At 43.7% G+C, this 21,317-nt stretch overlaps 1 protein-coding gene and 1 pseudogene across 1 annotated transcript in view; both read left to right on the top strand.

Annotated features, from left to right (window-relative positions):
• Positions 1–21,317, top strand: part of helz2a (helicase with zinc finger 2a) — a 100,475-nt gene that overhangs the window by 1,684 nt on the left and 77,474 nt on the right. The gene's annotated exons all lie outside the window — the stretch shown is intronic.
• On the top strand, positions 6,870–6,964 carry LOC144508773 (U6 spliceosomal RNA; annotated as a pseudogene).

Below are 21,317 nucleotides of genomic sequence, written 5' to 3'. Positions count from 1 at the left end.
CGAGTATCAGGGGGATTAGGAGTGCAAATATGTAGGGTTGCAGGAATAGGGCCTGGGTGTGATTGTGGCCAGTGCAGACTCAATGGGCTTCCTTCTGCACTGTTGGGATTCTATGAACGTTTTAATGCAGCCAGCATCCATACTTTTTTGGGGAGTGAGTTTTCAGTGCTCTTTGTGTCAAGAACAGCTTCATGAATTCCTGCTTTTGATTGCTCTGGACGCCACCAGCAGAGGTGGCAGCACGGAAGCACAGTGGTTAGCACTGCTGCCTCTCAGCTCCAGGGACCTGGGTTCAATTCCGGCCTCAGTCTGTGTGGAGTTTGCACATTCTCCCCGTGTCTGCGTGGCTTTCCTCCCACAGTCCAAACGATGTGCAGGTTAGGTGGATTTCCATGCTAAATTGCCCCTTAATGTTAGGGGGAATTAGCAGGGTAAATAGGTGGAGTTACGGAGATAGGGTCTGAGTGGAATTGTTGTTGGTGCAGGCTTGATGGGCCAATTGGCCTCCTTCTGTGCTGTAGGGATTTTATCAGTTTTCAGAGGAAACATTTTTCCGTATCTACCTTATTGAATCTCCCAGTGAAATACCTCAAAGCAATCACCCATCAAGAATAGGCCAAATTTACACAACCTCTCATAATTTAATCCTTTAAACCATAGTATCATCATTCCAATGAAGCTGCAATGTATTCCTTCCCATCATTGTGTCTTTCCTGAGACCGAGTGCTCAAAGCAAAGTACGGTACTCCAGTTGGGGTCTGATGAAGGTTCCTCACGTTTGAATTCCAGTCCCTTGAGATAAAAGCTAACATTCCATTAGCTGACTTGTTTACTTATTGTACACGCCCACATGCTTTTAGAAATGTATGCAAAGAAAAGAAAGGAACATATAGATAGGAAAGTAAGTTGTGAAGAGGACATAAGGAATCTGTAAAGAGATATAAACAGGTTTGTGAATGGGACAAAATGGCAGATGGAGTATAATATGGGAAAATATGAAATTGTCCACTTTGGCAGGAAGCATAGAAAAGCAACATGTTGTTTAAATGGAGAGAGATGGCAGAACTCTGAAGTACAGAGGGAACTGGGTGTCTTGATGCATGAATCACAAAAGGTAGCATGTAGATACAGCGAATGGTTAGGAAGGTGAATGGCATGTTGTCATTTATTGCAAGGAGAATGGAATAAAAAAGTAGGGATGTTTTCCTGCAGTTGTACAGGACATTGGTGAGACTACATCTGGAGTACTTTGTACAATCATGGTCTCCTTATTTAAGAAAGGGTATACATGTGTGAGAAACAGTTCAGAGAAGGTTCATTCAATTGATACCTGGATGGGGGTGCTGGGGGGGGGAGGTTATTCTTTGTGGAAAGATTGAACAAACTGGGCCTGTACCCATTGGAGTTGAGAAGAATGAGAGGCGATCTTATTGAAACATGTGAGATCCTGAAGAGACTTGACAGGGTGGATGCAGAAAGGATCTTTCCTCTTGTGAGGGAGACTTGTACTTGGCGGACACGGTTTTAAAATAAGGGATCTTCCATTTAAAATGGAAATGAGCAGAAATATTTTCTCTCTGAGGGTTGTGGGTCTTTGGAGCTCCCTTCCTCAGAGAACAATGGAGTCAGGGTTAAATATATTTTCAGGCAGAGATGGATAGATTCTTCACTAAAAAGGGAGTCAAAAGTTATCAGGAGCAGGCAGGAATGTAGATTTTAGGCCAAAATCAGATCAGCCATGATTTTGTTGAATGGTGGAAGAGGCTCGATGGGGTTCAATGGCCTACTCCTGCCCCTAATTTGTTTGTTCCTAATTCATGCATGGACAACTAAGTCAATTTGCTCATTCGCAGTGCCACCATTATGAAAATATTCCAATTTGTTTTTCATACAGAGTCCTTATATTTCTCCGAATTGAACTCCATCAGCCTTGTTTTGCCCATTCATTTTGTTTGTTGTGTCCCTGAGTACCTTTCTACTCTCATCTAGCCAATTTACCATACCTCCTAATTTAGTGTCATCTTCAATTTGCATATGCAGTTCTCTATTTCTTCAACAAGTCAATATTGTGTGGTAAAAGTAGAAGCCCCCATACTGAACGTTGGAGAATATCACTTAACACATCTTGCCAAGCAGAGAGCGAACCCTCCAAAGTCAATTACTGGCCCATGTCACAAGACTACCTACAATTTCATGTTTATTTTTGCCATAAGTCTCTTGTACAGAAGCTGATCAAATATCTTTAAGAAATTCATACAGGCAATGTCCCAAGATATTATGCTATCCACCATACTAGTGACCTCTTTAAAACAAAATCCAGCAAGATTAGCCAGACATGGACTAACTCTGCACAACCACAGTGACTCTCTTTAATCAACTGATGTATGACCAAGTGCTCAGCCACTCTGTTTATGATGATACATTCTAGTAATTTCTCAACAATTAATGTTGAACTAACAGGCCTGTAGTTGTCATGCTCCTTCCTTCCTCCCTCCTTAAATAATGGAGTGATATTTGTAATTTTCTAACTCAAAATCACAATTTCTGACTCGAGAGAACTTTGGAAATTATGATCAATGCTGTACAATTTTTCCCTTGATTCTTTTAAGATCCTGGGATTGGAATCACCAGCGCCTGGCAGAACTTGATTATTGCTGAAAAAATATTTATTCTGTTGGACTTTGTTATCTTGCACTCATCTGGACAATGCCTTGAGCAATCAGAGTCAAACTGCCTGGTTTTAATTTCAAACAGTCATAGAATCATAAAATCCCTACAAGTACAGAAGGAGGCCATTCGGCCCATCGAGTCGGCACCGACTCTCCGAAGAGCATCTTACCCAGGCCCACTCTCCAACCCTATCCTTGTAGTTAACTGTCACCCATTATCAACTAGTGCATTTGCCTCTACCAATCAGAATCCACTTGCTAACCGATAAGCACTCTCCTCTCTTACAGTATAAATTGCTGTTCCCTTTACATTTGGCATTCTCACGAATTGTCCTGTTGAGTTCAAGATGAAAAGCTACAACCAAAAAACTCTCATTTTTCAGCAATAGTGTGCATATGTTTCGGTATTTTATAGTAGCGAGGAATTTCATAGAAATCATAGAATCCTACGGTACAGAAGGAGGCTATTTGGCCCATCAAATCTGCACAATCCCGCCCAGGCGCTATCCCCATAATCCCATGTATTTACCCTAGCTAGTCCCCCTTCTCCTAACCCTAAGGGGCAATTTAGCATGGCCCTTTGGACATCTTTGCGCGCACATCTTTGGACTGTGGGAGGAAGCCGGAGCACCTGGAGGAAACCCACACAAACAGGGGGAGAATGTGCAAATTCCGCACAGACAGTGACCCAAGCCGGGAATTGAACCCGGGTCCCTGGCGCTGTGAGGCAGCAGTGCTAACCAGGTTTTTGTGCCAGTCACCTTGTGTCTGTGCTCTCTTGTTCTTGACCCGACAGCCATTTGAAACAGTTTTGCTTTATCTATTCTATCTAAATCCTTCATGATTTCATAGACACCTTTATCAAATTTCCTCTTAGCCCCCTCCACTGTAAGGAGAACAATCTCACATTACTCACAAAACATGATATCTCATTTCTAGATGTATTCTAGTAAATCTCCGCCGTACCTTCTGCAATCCTTTCACATCTGTCCTAAAGTGTGCTGTCCAGAATTACCTCCTTTGCAGAGCAAATCCCCATAATCTTGTTTTTCTTTCCTTTTAAGCATGTAACCAATTCCGTTTTGAAGCTGCTATTGAATCTGTTTCCACCACCCTGTCTGGCAGTGCTTTCCAAATCTGAACCACTTGTTGCATTAAAACAAAGTCCACTCTGGTTCTTGTGTGAATCACCTTGTGTCTGTACGGTATTATATAAAACTAATGTTTTCTATAGAGTTAGCATAATTTTCTGCCCCTTGTACTCTGTACCTGTATTTATAAATTTCTGGATCGTATCTGTTTTGTTAACTGCCATGTTAACCTGTCCTTCCACCTTCACCTATTTGTGCGCAAACATCCCCAGGTCACTCTGTCCTTTAACATTGTACCATTTAGCCTGTAATGCCTCTGCTCATTTTTCCTACCAAAATGTGTTAGCACACTTTTCCAATGTTGTGTTGTGTCTGAGGAGCGTTCCATCCTGTAGCAAAACACAATTGGTTTGCAGCTATGGTAGGAGTGTTGTAAATAATTTAATTTGACGAATGGAATATTACCAGTATGTGAGAAATCGATATTGGGTTATATCTTGACTTAATGCACTAATGTTAAATGAGCGATAGTAAATAGGCAGCTTGTTTGCTACTCTCTCAAGTAGCTTAAGGTAGGATAAAGCAAGAGAAATGTAAAATAGGCTGCTGACTCATTATCACCTATTTCACACTATCACACAAATCTTAGTTTTCCCAATAGCATATTGGTACTGAAATATAATAGCTTCTATGTATTATAAAGCTTTTATATAATTAAGCCTACATACAGGATGTTGGATTGGAAGGTGTGCTAATAAACTGTTAGCTAAATAAGTTCAAATTATTCATAAGTTAAATCTAGGTAGTTGTATTTGCAAGAAATTTTGTAATCAACAATTTGGCTAATGTTATAATGTTACATGATTTCCATATAAACTTTAGCTGAATCCTTGATATTTATCTCCAGATTGAAATTACTCTCTTCAATCCATTATTATGATGTGTTATCTTGAACATTGTTTATTTCTGAATTTTTAAAAAGAATTGTCACTCACCAAAATAGTCTTAAAATTATTATGACTTTGCTAACGTGGCATCCAGAATTCTTGCTCGTTTAGCTTTTCCTACGTTCATATCAACCACCGCTTTATTTTGGCAGGTGTGCTTTTTTAATACTCAGGTGCTCTTCCTGCTGCCAGTTCACCTCATATTTCTGGGCTATAGACTGACACCAACACACACTGGTCTCTCTGCGTCAGTAGCTAGGTTATTTCACAGCTAACAATTCTTAGAGTGGGACCTGCATTCAAGGCCTTCCAGCTTAGAAGCAAGAGAACTACCCATTGAGTCACTCCAGACTCCCTTTGGAAACCTCCCTCACTGACTGCTATAAATTTGCTACCTACAAATACTTGATAGCATGCATCATACACAATTGGTCCTGTGGCACAGTGGGTAGTGCCCTGCCTCTGAGATGCTCCAGGTTCAATTTTCACCCTGGGACTTGATGACCAAGTAAGGTGTATTTGTAACATGATCAACCAGGTTCAGTGTGTCAACCTATAAATCCTTCCAAACACACAAATAGTTTTTTCATGTAGGCCAGACCAGACAAGGACAGCAGATTTCCTTCCCTAAAGGACATTAATGAACCAGATGGGTTTTTCTGACAATCGGCAATGGTTTATTGAATTCAAATTCCACCATCTGCCGTGGCGGGATTTGAACCTGGGTCCCCAGATCATTAGCTGAGTTTCTGGATTAATAATCTAGTGATAATACCACTAGGCCATCGTCTCCCCCTTTGATCAGCCTATAAATAGAAAAGGGATCGCCTCCATGAGTTTATTTTTGGTAATGTCAGTTTCAAGTAAAAATGTCACGAATACGAATCACATTTAACATTCAAAGATCAGCCATGCTTGATGGGTAATTGTGTCCCTCAAGCTATAAGCCCCTGGCTAGTGACCTGTTCCGGGAATTACTAGCTATGGAAACAGACAAACGTCTGCCTCAGTGCACCACTAGGTGCGGAAAGAGAATTGGAATGGAATAGAATTGTACACAATTGGAGTTTGAATGTAGTCATGAATCTGACAGTATATTTTAATTTTATTTTTGTATGGTGTGACTGAATTAAATATTCACGCAAGATGGATGATACAGTTGTAAATGTAGGCCTAACGTATTCAGTGTAAATGTGTCTGACCTTTGGAGCAATAAGCTAGTCCCTTGTGGCACATTCATTATTGTGCATGATGAAATCACTCCCGAGTAAGATGTAATTATAATGATTCAACCCTTTTTCCAACGCCCAATCTATTTTAAAATTTCTTCAAATCCATTTACACTCCTTTGACTTTTAACCCACATTTTCCCTTCTACCTCCCTTCTGCACTTTTATCTCTGTTTCTTCACTTCAACCCACTTCTGTCCCTTTAGTTTTTAACTCTCAATTTCTTCCTTCATTTCTGCCTCTTTGTCTTTCACTTATGCCTCCCTGATCCTTCATTCCTGCCCCCCTCTTTCACGCTGTCTCTTTCTACTCATTTAAGCGTTCTTCTTTCTCTTCTGTTTGAAAGTCTTTCTATCGATCTCTAAACAGTAAGTGGGACGAAGCAGGATCTTGGGTGATTGTGGGAGACTTGGGTGATTGAAGCAGTAGTCAGTGCTCCAGGCAGGCTCAGAGGCCCTCCTGTCGGCTTGGGTACAGTGGCAGCCACTGTCCACCTGTGGATCGCCCAAATGAAGTTTGTAAACCAACTGCTAATCAATACTGGTTTATATTTGAAATAAATAAGAACTGATGCTTTTTATACCAGGTCTCAAGTTTGTCTCTTGCTTTTGGTGTGTCTGCGCAGCATTTGGTAGTTTGACCAAATGAAGAACAAGTAGCAGTTCTACGTAGTGTCCAATAAGCTAACATTGCAACTGTGTAGCAATCAGTGCCCACCCCACTTCAAACACTGTCCAAGGATCAAAGTCAATTCTTCCAGGCCTGTCTGGCTTAATACAAGCATCCACATGATGCATATTCCCCAGGCTATTGAATGAACTGAGACCAGCGCTACAATGTGATCAGTGACGGGAACAGGCGTTTTCTGAAATACCACGAGAAGAACTTTTGTGTCATCTGATGAGTAACACATTGTTTACACCAGACACAGTTGTGCTCTCTTCGGCAGCACATTTACTAAAATTGGAACAATACAGAGAAGATTAGCATGGCTCCTGCACAAAGAAGACACCATCGGCTAGACTTTTAGGCCTTGCCAGGGCTAGAAATTGAGTTGGGTGTTGGAATCTCATGCTGCCGCTTGTACGATGGTTCCCTGGCTCCCTCCTGGCCTATTGTCTCCGAGATGGGACTGGTTTTTTTTGAGGGGGGGGGGGGGGGGGGGGGAGGAGTATTGGTAGCCCAGCAGGGTTGGGTCACCTGAATAAAGCTCTTCATCCATTAGAAAAATAATGCAATTATAGCATTTAAAAACTGCTAAATGTTGTTTAGAAAAGGAGTCAGAGGAAAGTGTGCCAGGTGTCAAAGATCTTCAGAATGTAAATGGTTAAAACATTTTGAAGGTTTATTTTAGTAAAACACGCACACAAGAATTAACTGCAGGCAATATTGTAGCGAAGTCTCAGGTAGACAGGATCTTTAGCTACTTTAACATGGCACCAATTATATGTTTCTTGAGGTCTTTGAAGGTTTTTCCTGTCAGCCTTCAGGTTTCCCGAGGCAGCGGGGGACAGTTTAGCTACCTGCAGCCGTTTCCCAGTGGCAGGTTGAGGATGGGGTGGGTGTGAACTCTTCAGGAAGGCATGAGTCTCCATTGATTCATCTACAGGGTGCAGCAGCAGCCGATACCACCCTGATGAGCAAGCTTGTCCCTCCAGGGGCCATGATGTAAATTTTTCTTACTCAACGGCTGAGGAACAGGCGCCGCAATGTGGCGACTAGGGGAATTTCACAGTAACTTAATTGCAGTGTTAATGTAAGCCTATTTGTGACTAATAAATAAACTTTACTTCTTTTACTTTTGGAGCAAAAATTTTGCAAAGCTGGTTTGGCAAAACAATAAACTGAATTTCAGAAAAAAAGAGAGATTTGAAGGAAAAACAATTGCTGAGCAAATGTAAAGCAATATCGTAAGAATAAATTGTTGGGTTAAAAAAAAGTAAGCAGTAAAAATGACCAGAATGTTAGAGAGTTGGTGGATGTGGGTGGGAGTGTTTTGGGTGTGTGCTGGTGTATAGTGGTGAGAGTGAGTGAGAAAACTGAGACTGGGCTTAAGGCAAACTCACACACACCCCCATCCACTCACTCAATCACTCACTCACTCCCATAACCCCACTCACTCACTTTCACACCCTCACTCACTCACCCCACACCTCCACTCGATCACTCACTCACTCACTCACTCCCATACCTCCACCACTCATGACCCTCTGAGAGAAAAAAATTCTTATCTCTGTCTTAAATGTAAACAGTGAACTGCCCCCAAATTCTAGGGGGAATATCCTATCCATGTCAATATACTACCTCCAACACCATGGGCTCTTACCTTTTGTGAAGTACCTTGTGGAACACCTACTGGAAGTCCACACACAACACATTTACTACTTCCCCTCTATCCACTCTGGTTGAGACTTCATCGAAAAATTCTAATAAATTAATCAGACACGATTTCCCTTTCATGAAGCCATGCTGACCCTGATTAGATTATGATTTTCCACTGCTATCTAGCGTGGATTCCACAGGGCTCGGGAAACTGAGAGATTGAGCCCTGGTGCAAGTGGGTGTTTAAACTTGTCATTACCCGTCATTACTTGTCATTATCGGAATAAAACCTCACTGATTACGGCTGGTGTCTCTGGTCCCGCTGACAAACGAAAAACCTTACATGGATACATCCTTTTTTCAGCTGTTGAAGCTTTCATGCTGACAAGAACAGGATAGATAGTATATTGGATCTATCTGACAGCACGTCAGAAGAGGAGAACCATCACCACCACAAGCTGTGGTGGTATCAGCTTATTCACAGGGGTGAGTTGCACAAAAGAGGAGTGAGGTCACAAGAGGCACAAACCATATTCCAGACTTTCCAGTCCTCCTGACCTCCTGGAAAAACAGCGCTTCCTCGGGCTAAGATTGTCACATCAAATGTCTACAGCCTTCCAATAGAAGATCTGGTGACTATACATTACCAGTAGCTGCAAAGGTCATAATTACCTTGGGGTTGTTTTGTCCCTGGTTCCCTGGATGCTGGATACATCTGGAATGTCTCATGATGCACTGCACATAAATGCAAAATGGCTGGAATGTTTTCCAGGGTTGGAAGGTAAAAATACCTCTGTGATGACAATAGTCAGAATAAATGGGCACTCATATTTGCCTTTCAAGCTGGCTTTCCATGGGTAGAGGGCACACACACTTGGCAATCTGCACATCACTGTAGCAGTAAGGAGATTTTATAAACCGCAAACCTCACACAGGTCTGTGCCATACCTCCTCCGAGATGTCATGGTTCACTCTTCCTGAGGCACTTAAACATCACAGATCTGTTCCAGAAAGCAGTGGTAAGAACTAGCTCTTAGGAGACAAAGAATAATCCCTTCAAACTTAGCTCATCACATCTGTGAGGAACTCCATCAATGCGACACAGGAGTATTACAACAAGAGCCATGCGACCACCAGGTCAAACCATTGGAATGCTGCGGTGCCTAGGTAGATATGGAAAGGCTCTCATCGACAAGGGTTTCCAGAATGACAGTGGTGTGACCTCCACAACACCGCAGAACAGAAATGATTGCTGGTGAAGGGGAATGAAGGGTCTCATCATTCACCGTTCATTGAGAAGATCAATGGAGGAGGAGAATGATGAGAGTAAGGCAACCATGGCCAGATCAGCGGCCATGATGTGGAGATGCCGGCGTTGGACTGGGGTGAACACAGTAAGAAGTCTCACAACACCAGGTTAAAGTTCAACAGGTTTATTTGGTAGCAAATACCATAAGCTTTCGGAGCACTGCTCCTTCGTCAGATGGAGTGGAAATGTGCTCTCAAACAGTGCAAACAGACAAAATCAAGTTGCAGAATACTGATTAGAATGCGAATCCTACAGCCAGCCAGGTCTTAAAGGTACAGACACTTACATTGCTGACTGAAATGCCCTTATATCACAAAGGTTCACTTAGTTTCAACTGACACATCAAAACATAAATTAAATTTTGCTGTCTGCTCCCACAACCAAGAATGCCCTACCCTGCATTCAACAGCTCTTCAACCAGTCATTCAACCCAGTGTACATTCAGCTGATGGGTTTTGTCATGTATTGACATTCTTCATGCAACAACTGAAAGGACGAGTTAGCCCTGAGGATGCAATAATGAACAAGCTCTGGAATTGAAACTAACCAATAGATTAGAAGTGGAATGATAAAACAAGAAACTTGGCAGGGTAACGTTTTGTCTAACATCCATGCTCATAGCCAAATTAAAATTTATTCAACTGTAGCTCCATCCTGCTTTTACGTGTTGTATCCGGTGTGGCTATAGCAGAGGCAGAGGGTGCCTGCTCACATCCCTGTCCTAACTGATGAGATACTTTTGGTCTATGCTGTCTGGGTTTTAAAGACCCTAGGGGTGACATCAAAGGCAGCTCCACTTACACTTATGCAGGAGCAGGATTGATCATTGGGAAATGAGGTGGTGGATCAGTTTCCAGCTGAACGGGGAGTGGGGGGGCAACAGGTGAGAAGTGGGGGCATTTTGAGTAGAGTTCCTACTTACAAATCTCCTTTCATCATCATCCGTTTTGTAGACCTGCACCACCTCATTCTTACCGCTGCAGACCAGTTCAGTGGAAATCAGTAATATGTTGTAAGGCCATCGATATGATATCTGGCATCCTCTTTGAGGCATCAGACATCTCTGGCATAGCTCTGGTCATGGCCTGCATGGATTCATTTGAAAGCCACGGTTAAAGCTCTGTGCAGGCGACTGCTATCTCTAGGGAAGAGATTCTCGAAATTCCCTTTGTCACAAATCCACCAGTGTACGAGTTAGACTCTTCCATCCTCTCTGCTTTTGTGGAGAGTCTCTGTGACAGGTTGATCAGAATTTGGCTAAATTGACGATGCACCTTTATCGTTCTCCTTCTTGATGTATGTTTGTGCCTCAGCAGAACTTGAAGATGGTTATATCCATTGGCATGTTCTCTCTACAGTTGTCACCAATATCTGCTCAGTTGTGAGACATAAATCATCAGGTGAAAAGCTAACAACCTGTCTAAGTGGATGCACTAAAGTGTTGAGTATTTGTGGCGGTACATGGTTGAACGTCATGCGATAATGCTTCCTCAGAAGGAATGAAGCTCCCTGAGGAATTATCCAATTGTAACATGTTCTGTGACAATTGCCATATCCATGAAGCTTCTGGAAGAGAAAAGAGAGTCAGAATCTTGGCAATCACCATAGTTTGGTTGTTTGGTCATTGAGAAATAAAGTCAGCATATGTGTGTCAGAAATACTTTGAATTTTATCGCCATATGTCTGCTAGCTCTCTATATCTCTGAGAGTAATGCAGTTGTGTCACTTTTCTGCAGGGCTGCCTCCTCTGCATCTATTAGCTGTATTATTTGTGGTGGGCCAACTTTAAACCTCTCAGTTTTGCTTGTGTTTACAATTGCAAGAGGGCAAAAAAAATCAATCAGTGATAAAGTGTAGGTAAGGTATTCACCCAAATGGGTGACTATGAGACTCATATACCACATTATGCAATGTTTGGTGCTCGTTTCAATGGTGGATAGATTGAAAGTGAATGCTACTGAAACTTAAGCAGATATGAGGAGCGATGTAATGGAGAATGCTTGCACAAGGAAGGTAGGTGAATCAGGAAGTTCATTTGTTTTTCTTGACTTGGTTAGAATAATAAACCACTTCCTTCATTGAATCCAAAACCAGGGCACAATGTTCTTACTGCGCATCTCCTCAGCTACCTCCAACCACTATTTCTTGGGTTGGGGGGCGGGGGTGGTTGGGGGGGCAGCATCGTGCCAACTCTGATCTGGGGTAGGGAGGGGAACCCCTCAATCTTTGTGGTGGGCTGTTTGGGGGGGCGGTGGTGGAGATTTATATGTTATGATTGGGGCACCTTTTAAAGATGGCGCCATGATTTCAGTGATGCTGGGTTTTGCTGGCGTGTTGAGACACTGCCCCCTTGTAACACGGTGTGCTTCAAGTTCCTACTCTTCTTGCTCCTGATTGCACCCAGAAGTGATTGCAGCAATGTGTCTTTGAATCTGGCTGTAGCCCAAGCTCTATCTAAATTATCGATGGTGATCACCTCCGATTTACATTTCTGGACTGTCCATTTAAATGGTCATGTGGGCACGCATCACATCTGCTTGGCAACTTGGAGCTGTGAAGCCTGATAGCCAAAATCAAAATTGCTTCATTGAGCTGTGATTGCAGATTCCATACTGCTGAGGACCAGCGATTTTACCCCTCCCACTAGGGAGTTGCCTTCAGGTTAATAAAAGAAGACTGGATTCTCCAGTGAGCTCAGGAAAACCAAAACTGCTCACTTTTGCCCCTTGGTTTGATTTGTTTTGATTTATTATTGTCACATGTGTTAACATACAGTGAAAAGTATTGTTTCTTGTGCACTATACAGACAAAACATACCGCTCATAGAGAAGGAAACGAGAGAGTGCAGAATGTAGTGTTACAGTCATAGCTAGGGTGTAGAGAAAGATCAACTTAACGCAAGGTAGGTCCATTCAAAAGTCTGACAGCAGCAGGGAAGAAACTGTTCTTGAGTCGGTTGGTATGTGACCTGAGACTTTTGTATCTTTTTCCCAAAGGAAGAAGGTGGAAGAGAGAATGTTCGGGGTGCTTGGGGTCCTTAATTATGCTGGCTGCTTTGCCGAGGCAGCAGGAAGTGTAGACAGAGTCAATGGATGGGAGGCTGGTTTGCGTGATAGATTGGACTACATTCATGACCTTTTGTAGTTCCTTGCGGTCTTGGGCAGAGCAGGAGCTATACCAAGCTGTGACACAACCAAAAAGAATGCTTTCTATGATGCATCTGTAAAAGTTGGTGAGAGTTGTAGCTAACATGCCAAATTTCCTTAGTCTTCTGAGAAGGTAGAGGCGTTGGTGGGCTTTCTTAACTATAGTGTTGGAATGGGGGGACCAGGACAGGTTGTTGGTGATCTGGACACCTGAAAACTTGAAGTTCTCAACCCTTTCTACTTTGTCCCTGTTGATGTAGACATGATGTGGAGATGCCGGCGTTGGACTGGGGTAAACACAGTAAGAGTTTTAACAACACCAGGTTAAAGTCCAACAGGTTTATTTGGTAGCAAATGCCATTCGCTTTTGGAGCGCTGCTCCTTCGTCAGATGGCGTGGATATCTGCTTGCAAACTGTAACTTGATTTTGTGTCTCTGTGTGCCTTGTTTGTGAGCAGATATCCACGCCATCTGACGAAGGAGCAGCGCTCCGAAAGCTAATGGCATTTGCTACCAAATAAACCTGTTGGACTTTAACCTGGTGTTGTTAAAACTCTTACGATGTAGACAGGGGCATGTTCTCCTTTACACTTCCTGAAGTCAATGACAATCCCTTTCGTTTTGTTGAGATTATTGTTGCTGCACCAGTTCACCAGATTCTCTATCTCATTCCTGTACTCTGTCTCGTCATTGTTTCAGATCCGACCCAGTACAGTGGTGTTGTCAGCAAACTTGAAAATCGAATTGGAGGGGAATTTGGCCACACGGTCATAGGTCTATAAGGAGTATAGTAGGGGGCTGAGAACAGCCTTGTGAGGCACCGGTGTTGAGGATGATCGTGGAGGAGGTGTTGTTGCCTATCCTTACTGATTGTGGTCTGTGAGTTAGGAAGTTCAGGATCCAGTCGCAGAGGGATGTCATGAAGTGCACTGAAATGCACTCCCAACCCATGTGTGACTTTGCCCAGGATCTTGTCTTTTCACACAGGGATTGGATACACTGAGCATTTTGTGAATCAGGGTGGAGCTTGTGTGGATGTGGGTGTAGAGGCGAGCTGGTTAAATGGCTAACTACGGCTCTTCAACACAACAGCCCAGCTCCCAATGTCATTTGAAGACCCCATAAACCTCATCTCCTCATTCCCTCCTGCCATTCCATGCCACCTTCATGCCACCTCCATGCGCCTTTTGTAACTTCCACAGTCACTCACCCAGTATCCACTATGTACAGTCCTCAGGAGCTATGCAGTGGCAACCTTAACGTCACTGGAAAGAAATTAAGCCGCTAACAATGTAATAAAACCTGAATACAAGCAGACCATCATTGATACTGCAAAAAAAAGCAATAATTTCAGTGAACGATCAAGAAACCATAACAAAGGCAGGAAACTACAGGCCAGCTAGCTTAACATCAGTCACAGGGAAAATGTTAGAAGCTATCATTAAAAACAGTGGGGGGAATCTTACCAAGAAATAGCAGTGTTGTTTCCGGTGAGAAAACTGGCATGTTTCTGTCCAGAGACACTGCAGAGACACTCTGCCAAAAAAAAATCAATGCGGTGTGTTTCACGCTATAATGTGGTGGGGGGTGTGGGGAGGGTTGGGGGGGGGATGTGGGGGGAGGTGGGGGCTTGGCCTCAATGCTGGCAAAACCTGGCTGCACTGAGGTCTGGGTGCCACCTTTAAAGGCTGCCCCGATCATAACACTTCTCTGACCCCCTCGATCATCAGCCTCTCCCCCTCCCCCTCCCCCAAAATTGGCCCCTTCCACATCCCCTCCGCGCACAGTCGGAGCTGCCCCCATCCCCACCATCCCCCCACCATCCCCCTGTCACCGGCCATCGGCAGCATTCCCAGCTCCTCCGTCCACTCCTGGCCAAATACAAATGAGCTTGCACCCCCCCCCCCCACCCTCCCCTTGAGGCACCCAATTGGGCCCACTCCTTGGCACAGGTTGGCAGTGCCAGGGGCATCATCAGGCCACTGCCTGGCCATGTCCCTCCTCAGTAAGGAGTCTAACAACACCAGGTTTAAGTCCAACAGTTTTATTTGGTAGCAAACGCCACTAGCTTTCAGAGCGCTGCTCCTTCGTCAGATGGAGTGGAAATCTGCTCTCAAACAGGGCACAGAGACACCATGCCCCTCCTCCCCAGGAGTTCTCCTTACCTTTACGTCCCTGAGGAAACCCCCCATGACAGATTCGTGTCTAGGTGAACCTGTTGTAAACAGCAGGGGAGGAGGGGTCAATATCTGGTGAGAGTTGTATTAAAATTTATTGAAATGCATGTAAAGCATTGGTAAAATCACTGGCAAGGGGTGGGAAGATCTGATGTCGCGGCATTCACACGGAGGACAAGTGTGGGATCGTGATCACTCTACAATAGCAGGACAATTAGATAAATTCAAGATAATCAGGCAATGTCAACATGGATTTTGTGAGAGGGAAATCATGTTTAACCAAATTATCTAAGTTCTTTAAGAAGTAACATGTGTTCTTGATCAAGCTGCATGTACTGTGCTTAGATTTCCAGAAGGCATTTGATAAGATCCCACATCAACGGTTATTGTTGCAAATCAAAGCTTATAGTTCGTATGCGTGTATGTTCAAATGTATATTCTATTATTAAGGGCTCTTAGAAGTTTCGATCATTCTTGAATCAACATGTCTCCTGCTGAGCTGAAGCCATTACAGATTTTGAAACCCAGTCAAGCATTCAGAGTGGCTCCAACTGTCATAATAAAGCTTCCAGCTGCATTGCCTGAAATGGACGGAACAGAATGTACCCAATTTCCATCTCAAAGCAGAGTGCCTGTCAATCAATGAAAGGAAGCAATCACATGTTTCTTTTCACCTTTCAAAAGCAGGAGTTTGTTTTAACAGCCAGAGCAGTCAGTCAGTTTAACCACAGCACTAAATGTGACACCAGGGGCTGACATTTCTTTTTACTTTTTGACATTTTTAATGCATTATGGCATTTTCCCCAGTGGAAAAAAATATTATAATGCATCACAACACTTGCACAATGGTGGTCAATGGAAGATTCAACTTACCTTTACAAGACAGATCCCTCTGATAAACCTGTGCATCAAAACCCATCTACCTTACAACACAGAACCTAATAACGACAGTGGAAGATGTCAAAACATTTTATACTGAGCTTTCATATGTATTTTTCAGGGCTTCCAAAACCCACATCAGCAAATGAAAATTGTATATGGGATGAAAGAAAATTTTGCTGTGGTCCTCACAGTGCGATTCTCAACCTTGGAAGATGCGCATGTGAATTTTGCACTCAAGGCCTTCTCTGATCCATGAAAAAGCCGCACAAAAATGGCCTGGGTCTGAAAGGCAGAAGATAGTTGTTTTCACAGCAGAAAAAAACTAACTTAAGCAGCCTGATTTGCACCTCCTTTGAGCTGTAAAAAGCTGGCCGAGAGTCTCAATGTCTGTGCTTCCGATATTAATCATTTCATGATAATCCTTCCAGGCACTAATCGATGTCAACGACATAGGAAGCTGAGATTTTTTAATTAGCGGGAAATAAGTACTCCTAATAATAATTGTTGCATGAACCATTCAGTGAGAAAGTTAATTGTTGCCTGACACCTCTGGCTACATTGCTTGGCCGTTGGAATTAATCAAAAATTGATTAAAATAAGGTCCATCGCTGTAAAAGCGGGAGGTAAGTAAGAAAGTGTTTAACTGTAGTGCAATGCAGTGAAGTAAAATCTATTTCTAATAACTTCAGTTAAAGTGAAATACTTAAGGGTTGAATTTATAACTTGGGATGCAGGTTATATGTTAAAGGAGCAGAGGCATAAAGAAAACTGACGGGCGGTACAGTGGTACAGTGGTTAGCACAGCTGCCTCACAGCAACAGGACCCGGGTTTGATTCCTGGCTAGGGTCACTGTCTGTGTGGAATTTGCACGTTCTTCCCATGTCTGCGTGGGTTCCGCTTGGTGCTCCAGTTTCCTCCCACAGTCCAAAGATGTGCGAGTTAGGTTGATTGGCCATGCTAAATTGCCCCTTAGTGTCCTGGGATGTGTAGGTCAGAGGGATAGTTGGGGTAATGTGTGGGGTTGTGGGGATAGGGTCTGGGGCGGGATTGCTGTTGATGCAGACACAATGGGCCAAATTGCCTCCTTCTGCACTGTAGGGATTTTATGATTCCATGACTTCTTCAGAGTGAGGCCGAGAAAGATGTAACTCCCAGGACTCGTCGGAATAGGCCCCGTCAATCTCGCAATGCCAGAGGGAAATGATAGCCACCTAGGGTTGGCAGCAGGATGTTTGATGGTGCAAGACTGCTATTGGGAATCCAAAGGAATGGTCTACAATACTCGGGTGAGAAGTTGGGAGGAGGGTTGGGAGGACCTTGTGGTCAAGAGAGAGGATGGGGAACCTGAGGTTGGGGGATATGAGGTTTTCTTGTGAGGCCTTCGAGGGCCACTCCTGCTGCTCCTATCCCCCAATCCATCATGCAAACCAGCCTCCCATCCATTGACTCTGTCTACACTTCCCGCTGCCTTGGCAAAGCAGCCAGCATAATTAAGGACCCCATGCACCCCGGACATTCTCTCTTCCACCTTCTTCCTTTGGGAAAAAGATACAAAAGTCTGAGGTCACGTACCAGCCGACTCAAGAACAGCTTCTTCCCTGCTGCCGTCAGACTTTTGAATGGACTTACCTTGCATTAAGTTGATCTTCCTCTACACCCTAGCTATGACTGTAACACTACGTTCTGCACTCTCTCGTTTCCTTCTCTATGAACGGTATGTTTTGTCTGTATAGCACGCAAGAAACAATACTTTTCACTGTATATTAATACATGTGACAATAATAAATCAAATCAAATAAGGGAACTCACAAAAAATGAAAAGTACATAGCATTTTGGGCATTTTAGGCCCCACCTCCTCGAGTTACAAGCTTGGTCTGGTGAAGATAATGACTTCCCCACGTACTCTCAAGTTAAAATGGCAGTTAAGCCCCAATGATGTTATTGGAGTCTGATCGACATATTTGAAGAAGGGCCCCAGTGGCTTCTCTTTTGTGTCCTTCAAATCTGCCCAGAAGAGCAGGTTAAGATGGTCACCCATGGGAAAGCGTTGTGAGTTGGTCCCACACACCATTTTAAATAACACCAGTGCCTCACCGCTCCCTGGGCTGGTTTTTTGCAAGATGAGCATGGTTAAAATGGACCCAATAATTATAGTGAAAAAAAACCACCATTACAATATTTTCCTGACGTAATGAAATGAGAAGGAATTAGATTTCTGAAATTAGACCTGCACTTCAGAAACAGTGAGCGTCAGTGCCCAGCAATCTCTTAATAAGGCATTGAAGGAAGAGAGAATACAGTTTTTCAGGGCATGCTGTTTTTGTTTAGCTAACAAGTCCAGGAGGTAATGAAATATTGTAATTTGAGGGCCTGTAAAAACATGCTAGTTTAAATCTTTTCATGTTTCTCTTTTGTTTTTAATGTGTTTTCATTACTGGTACTGACTCGTGTAGGTGAGGTGTTCAAATGCTGTGCTTTCAACGCACACTCTATAAACATTCTCACCAATGTGGAGCAGGGTTTGAAATGTGTATACTTCAATGCCAGGAGTATTCGCAATAAAGTGGGTGAACTTGCAGCGTGGATCAGTACCTGGGACTTCGATGTTGTGGCTATTTCAGAGACATGGATAGAGCAGGGGCAGGAATGGATGCTGCAGGTCCCGGGGTTCAAATGTTTTAGTCGAAGTAGGGAAGGAGGTAGAAGAGGGGGAGGGGTAGCATTATTGGTCAGAGATTGTATCACAGTGTCAGAGAGGAGGTTTGATGAGGACTTATCTGTTGAGGTAGTATGGGCGGAGATTAGAAATAGGAGAGGAGAGGTCACCCTGTTGGGAGTCTTTTATAGACCTCCTAAAAGTTCTAGAGAGGTTGAGGTAAGGATTGCGGAGTCAATCCTGCTTAGGAGTGAAAGTAATAGGGCAATTGTTATGGGGGATTTTAACTTGACTAATATTGACTGGAATTGTTATAGCTCTAGCTCGTTAGAGGGGTCAGTTTTTGTTCAAAGCGTGCAGGAAGGTTTTTTGACTCAGTATGTAGACAGGCCAACTAGAGGTGAGGCTATATTGGATCTGGTGCTGGGAAATGAGCTAGACCAGGTGCTAGACTTGGAAGTTGGTGTGCATTTTGGTGATAGTGACCACAATTCGGTTACGTTCACCTTAGTGATGGAAAGGGATAGGCATGAACCTCGGGCCAGTGGTTTTAGCTGGGGGAAGGGTAATTATGAGGCTATTAGGAGAGAATTAGGAAACATAGGTTGGACTAGGAGATTACAGGGACTGGGAACGTCCGACATGTGGAGTTTTTTCAAGGAGCAGCTACTGCGAGTCTGTGATAGGTATGTCCCTGTCAGGCAAGGAGGAATTGGTAGGGCTAGGGAACCGTGGTGCACCAAAAAAGTTTCTTTGTTGGTTAAAAAGAAAAAGGAGGCTTATGTTCGGATGAGACGTGAGCACTCGGGTAGTGCACTAGAAAGCTTTAGATTGGCTAAGAGGGAGTTGAAGAGCGAGCTTAGAAGGGCTAAAAGGGGACATGAGAAGACTTTGGCGGATAGGGTTAAAGAGAATCCTAAGGCGTTCTATAGGTATGTCAAGAACAGAAGGTTGGTTAGGGCAAGTTTAGGGCCAGTTATAGATGGCAGAGGGAAGTTATGTGTGGAACCGGAGGAGATTGGTGAAGCATTGAACCAATATTTCTCTTCGGTGTTCACGCAAGGGGACATGAATATAGCTGAGGAGGACACTGGGTTGCAAGGGAGTAGAATAGACAGTATTACAGTTGATAAGGAGGATGTGCAGGATATTCTGGAGGGTCTGAAAATAGATAAATCCCCTGGTCCGGATGGGATTTATCCAAGGATTCTCTGGGAGGCAAGAGAAGTGATTGCAGAGCCTCTGGCTCTGATCTTCAGGTCGTCGTTGGCCTCTGGTATAGTACCAGAAGATTGGAGGTTAGCGAATGTTGTCCCATTGTTTAAGAAGGGGAACAGAGACTTCCCCGGGAATTATAGACCGGTGAGTCTCACTTCTGTTGTCGGCAAGATGTTGGAAAAAATTATAAGGGATAGGATTTATAGTTATTTGGAGAGTAATGAATTGATAGGTGATAGTCAGCATGGTTTTGTGGCAGGTAGGTCGTGCCTTACTAACCTTATTGAGTTTTTTGAGAAAGTGACCAAGGAGGTGGATGGGGGCAAGGCAGTGGACGTGGTATATATGGATTTTAGTAAGGCGTTTGATAAGGTTCACCATGGTAGGCTTCTGCAGAAAATGCAGATGTATGGGATTGGGGGTGATCTAGGAAATTGGATCAGGAATTGGCTAGCGGATAGGAAACAGAGGGTGGTGGTTGATAGTAAATATTCATCATGGAGTGCGGTTACAAGTGGTGTACCTCAGGGATCTGTTTTGGGGCCACTGCTGTTTGTAATATTTATTAATGATCTGGATGAGGGTATAGTTGGGTGGATTAGCAAATTTGCTGATGACACCAAAGTCGGTGGTGTGGTAGACAGTGAGGAAGGGTGTCGTAGTTTGCAGGAAGACTTAGACAGGTTGCAAAGTTGGGCCGAGAGGTGGCGGATGGAGTTTAATGCGGAGACGTGTGAGGTAATTCACTTTGGTAGGAATAACAGATGTGTTGAGTATAGGGCTAACGGGAGGACTTTGAATAGTGTGGAGGAGCAGAGGGATCTAGGTGTATGTGTGCATAGATCCCTGAAAGTTGGGAATCAAGTAGATAAGGTTGTTAAGAAGGCATATGGTGTCTTGGCGTTTATTGGTAGGGGGATTGAATTTAGGAGTCGTAGCGTTATGTTGCAACTGTACACAACTCTGGTGCGGCCGCACTTGGAGTACTGTGTGCAGTTCTGGTCCCCACATTACAGGAAGGATGTGGAGGCTTTGGAGAGGGTGCAGAGGAGGTTTACCAGGATGTTGCCTGGTATGGAGGGGAGATCCTATGAGGAGAGGCTGAGGGATTTGGGATTGTTTTCGCTGGAAAGGCGGCGGCTAAGAGGGGATCTTATTGAAACATATAAGATGATTAGAGGTTTAGATAGGGTGGATAGTGATAGCCTTTTTCCTCTGATGGAGAAATCCAGCACGAGGGGGCATGGCTTTAAATTGAGGGGGGGTAGTTATAGAACCGATGTCAGGGGTAGGTTCTTTACCCAGAGGGTGGTGAGGGATTGGAATGCCCTGCCAGCATCAGTAGTAAATGCGCCTAGTTTGGGGGCGTTTAAGAGATCCGTAGATAGGTTCATGGACGAAAAGAAATTGGTTTAGGTTGGAGGGTCACAGTTTTTTTTTTTAACTGGTCGGTGCAACATCGTGGGCCGAAGGGCCTGTTCTGCGCTGTAATGTTCTATGTTCTATGTTCTAATGTGTAACATCAAATTCTTGTGTGTGACATTTCATACCAATCCATTTATTGATGACGTATTTAAAGAGAATACCAAATACGTGAAGTCTTTACAGAAGTGAGGTACTGCAGTTGCTCGGAAATCTGAAGTAAAGAGAGAGTGCTGGAAATACTCAG

The sequence above is a fragment of the Mustelus asterias genome, chromosome 20 (genome assembly GCF_964213995.1).
Source record: "Mustelus asterias chromosome 20, sMusAst1.hap1.1, whole genome shotgun sequence".
Taxonomy (NCBI): domain Eukaryota; kingdom Metazoa; phylum Chordata; class Chondrichthyes; order Carcharhiniformes; family Triakidae; genus Mustelus; species Mustelus asterias.
The sequence above is the reverse complement of the archived record's forward strand: the minus strand, read 5'-3'. Positions and strand labels throughout refer to the sequence as shown.